Here is a 4,651-nt window from a genome sequence, read left to right as displayed (position 1 = left end):
TTTGCTTGTGCTCTTCAGTTGTTTAATCTGTTTTACATTCAGTTGAAGTCGGAAGTTTACATACACTTAGGTTAGAGTCATTACAACTAATTTTTCAACCACTCCACACATTTCTTGTGAACAAACTATAGTTTTGGCAAGTCGGTTAGGACATCTGCTTTGTGCATGACACAAGTAATTTTTCCAACAATTGTTTACAGACAGATTATTTCACTTATAATTCACTGTATCACAATTCCAGTGGGTCAGAAGGTTACATTCACTAAGTTGACTGTGCCTTTTAAACAGCTTGGAAAATTACAGAAAATTATGTTATGGCTTTAGAAGCTTCTGATAGGCTAATTGACATTTCAGTCAATTGGAGGTGTACCTGTGGACGTATTTCAAGGCCCACCTTCAACCTCAGTCCCTCTTTGCTTGACATCATGGGAAAATCAAAAGAAATCAGCCAAGACCTCAGAAAAAGAAAATGGTAGACCTCCACAAGTCTTGTTCATCATTGGGAGCAATTTCCAAACGCCTGAAGGTACCACATTCATCTGTTCAAACATTAGTACGCAAGTATAAACACCATGGGACCACAGCCGTCATACCGCTCAGGAAGGAGATGCGTTCCGTCTCCTAGAGACGAACGTACTTTGGTGCGAAAAGTGTAAATCAATCCCAGAACATGAAGATGCTGGAGGAAACAGGTACTAAAGTGTCTATATCCACAGTAAAAGGAGTCCTATATCAACATAACCTGAAAGGCCGCTCAGCAAGGAAGAAGCCACTGCTCCAAAACCGCCATTAAAAAAGCCAGACCGGTTTGCAACTGCACATGGAGACAAAGATCATCTTTTTTAGAGAAATGTCCTCTGGTCTGATAAAACAAAAATAGCCATAATGACCATTATGTTTGGAGGAAAAGGGGAGGCTTGCAAGCCGAAGAACACCATCCAAACCGTGAAGCACGGGGGTGGCAGCATCATGTTGTGGGGGTGCTTTGCTGCAGGAGGGACTTGTGCACTTCACAAAATAGATGGCATCATGAGGGAGGAAAATTCTGTGGATATATTGAAGCAATTAATTGCAAAGTCCCCCTTTGCCATGCAAATGAACTGAATCCCCAAAAAACATTTCCACTGCATTTCAGCCCTACCACAAAAGGACCAGCTGACATGTCAGTGATTCTCTCGTTAACACAGGTGTGAGTGTTGATGAGGACAAGGCTGGAGATCACGCTGTCATGCTGATTGAGTTCGAATAACAGACTGGAAGTTTCAAAAGGAGGGTGGTTCTTGGAATCATTGTTCTTCCTCTGTCAACCATGGTTGCCTGCAAGGAAACACGTGCAGTCATCATTGCTTTGCACAAAAAGGGCTTCACAGGCAAGGATATTGCTGCCAGTAAGATTGCACCTAAATCAACCATTTATCGGATCATCAAGAACTTCAAGGAGAGCGGTTCAATTGTTGTGAAGAAGGATTCCGGGCGCTCAAGAAAGTCCAGCAAGCGCCATGACCGTCTCCTAAAGTTGATTCAGCTGCGGGATCGGGGCACCACCAGTACAGAGCTTGCTCAGGAATGGCAGCAGGCAGGTGTGAGTGCATCTGCACGCACAGTGAGGCGAAGACTTTTGGAGGATGCCTGGTGTCAAGAAGGGCAGCAAAGAAACCACTTTTCTCAGGGACAGACTGATATTCTGCAAAAGGTACAGGGATTGGACTGCTGAGGACTGGGGTAAAGTCATTTTCTCTGATGAATCCCCTTTCCGATTGTTTGGGGCATCTGGAAAAAAGCTTGTCCGGAGAAGACAAGGTGAGCGCTACCATCAGTCCTGTGTCATGCCAACAGTAAAACATCCTGAGACCATTCATGTGTTGGGTTGCTTCTCAGCCAAGGGAGTGGGCTCACTCACAATTTTTCCTAAGATCACAGCCATGAATAAAGAATAGTACCAACACATCCTCCGAGAGCAACATCTCCCAACCATCCAGGAACAGTTTGGTGACGAACAATGCCTTTCCCAGCATGATGGAGCACCTTGCCATAAGGCAAAAGTGATAACTAAGTGGCTCGGGGAACAAAACATCGATATTTTGGGTCCATGGCTAGGAAACTCCCCAGACCTTAATCCCATTGAGAACTTGTGGTCAATCCTCAAGAGGCGGGTGGACAAACAAAAACCCATAAATTCTGACAAACTCCAAGCATTGATAATGCAAGAATGGGCTGCCATCAGTCAGGATGTGGCCCAGAAGTTAATTGACAGCATGCCAGGGCGGATTGCAGAGGTCTTGAAAAAGAAGGGTCAACACTGCAAATATTGACTCTTTGCATCAACTTCATGTAATTGTCAATAAAAGCCTTTGAGACTTATGAAATGCTTGTAATTATACTTCAGTATTCCATAGTAACATCTGACAAAAATATCTAAAGACACTTGTAATATTCATATGTGTAAACATACTGAATTATACACTGCTCAAAAAAATGAAGGGAACACTTAAACACAATGTAACTCCAAGTCAACTTAGGAAGCAAGACTGATTGACAATACATTTCACATGTTGTTGTGCAAATGGAATAGACAACAGGTGGAAATTATAGGCAATTAGCAAGACACCCCCAATAAAGGAGTGGTTCTGCAGGTGGGGACCACAGACCACTTCTCAGTTCCTATGCTTCCTGGCTGATGTTTTGGTCACTTTTGAATGCTGGCAGTGCTTTCACTCTAGTGTGGCTCAGGTAGTGCAGCTCATCCAGGATGGCACATCAATGCGAGCTGTGGCAAGAAGGTTTGCTGTGTCTGTCAGCGTAGTGTCCAGAGCATGGAGGCGCTACCAGGAGACAGGCCAGTACATCAGGAGACGTGGAGGAGGCCGTAGGAGGGCAACAACCCAGCAGCAGGACCGCTACCTCCGCCTTTGTGCAAGGAGGAGCAGGAGGAGCACTGCCAGAGCCCTGCAAAATGACCTCCAGCAGGCCACAAATGTGCATGTGTCTGCTCAAACGGTCAGAAACAGACTCCATGAGGGTGGTATGAGGGCCCGACGTCCACAGGTGGGGGTTGTGCTTACAGCCCAACACCGTGCAGGACGTTTGGCATTTGCCAGAGAACACCAAGATTGGCAAATTCGCCACTGGCGCCCTGTGCTCTTCACAGATGAAAGCAGGTTCACACTGAGCACATGACAGATGTGACAGAGTCTGGAGACGCCGTGGAGAACGTTCTGCTGCCTGCAACATCCTCCAGCATGACCGGTTTGGCGGTGGGTCAGTCATGGTGTGGGGTGGCATTTCTTTGGGGGGCCGCACAGCCCTCCATGTGCTCGCCAGAGGTAGCCTGACTGCCATTAGGTACCGAGATGAGATCCTCAGACACCTTGTGAGACCATATGCTGGTGCGGTTGGCCCTGGGTTCCTCCTAATGCAAGACAATGCTAGACCTCATGTGGCTGGAGTGTGTCAGCAGTTCCTGCAAGAGGAAGGCATTGATGCTATGGACTGGCCCACCCGTTCCCCAGACCTGAATCCAATTGAGCACATCTGGGACATCATGTCTCGCTCCATCCACCAATGCCACGTTGCACCACAGACTTTCCAGGAGTTGGCGGATGCTTTAGTCCAGGTCTGGGAGGAGATCCCTCAGGAGACCATCCGCCACCTCATCAGGAGCATGCCCAGGCGTTGTAGGGAGGTCATACAGGCACGTGGAGGCCACACACACTACTGAGCCTCATTTTGACTTGTTTTAAGGACATTACATCAAAGTTGGATCAGCCTGTAGTGTGGTTTTCCACTTTAATTTTGAGTGACTCCAAATCCAGACCTCCATGGGTTGATAAATTGGATTTCCATTGATTATTTTTGTGTGATTTTGTTGTCAGCACATTCAACTATGTAAAAAAAAAAGTATTTAATAAGATGATTTCTTTCATTCAGATCTAGGATGTGTTGTTTAAGTGTTCCCTTTATTTTTTTGAGCAGTATATTTTACCGCCGTATCATACTGTGCTATGATTGGTTAAGACCACCCAGATGGTTAGGTCATGGTCAGTTGATCATGGTTGGAGATGGGTGAACATGCCAGTTGTAGCTAGCTAATAAAGAGCTACGTTAAGAAATATCCTGTAGTACTGCGTTTTATTATTTTGTACAAAGCGTACAAAACAAGACAACACTGAAGCAGCAAACTTTGTGGAAATGAATATTTGCTTCATTCTCAAAACGTTTGCCCACGACTGTACATTCCACCTGTACAATTTTATAAAATAACGGCAGACTAGGGAAAGGAAGTCACTTTAGAATATTGATGGGGCTCCCGAGTGGCGCAGCGGTCGAAGGCACTGTTTTTCAGTGCAAGAGGTTTCACTACAGTTCCTGGTTTGAATCCAGGCCGAATCACATCCGGCCGTGATTGTCTCATAGGGTGGCGCACAATTGGCCCAGCGTCGTCCGGGTCTGGCCGTCATTGTAAATAAGAATTTGTTAATAACTGACTTGCCTAGTTAATTAAGGGTTAAATAAAATACGCAGCCGTAGACAACAAACTTTGCTCTTCCTAGTTATCCAGCTAGCTTTAGTGCCAGCTGCCGTTAGCTTGCTGCAATTTGTTGTCAGTGGGAAGTAGGGCTGTGGTGAAGCCATTAAAGTACATACCTACGTA

This window comes from Salmo salar, chromosome ssa11 (genome assembly GCF_905237065.1).
Source record: "Salmo salar chromosome ssa11, Ssal_v3.1, whole genome shotgun sequence".
Classification (NCBI taxonomy): Eukaryota; Metazoa; Chordata; class Actinopteri; order Salmoniformes; family Salmonidae; genus Salmo; species Salmo salar.
Note: the sequence above shows the minus strand (reverse complement) of the source record.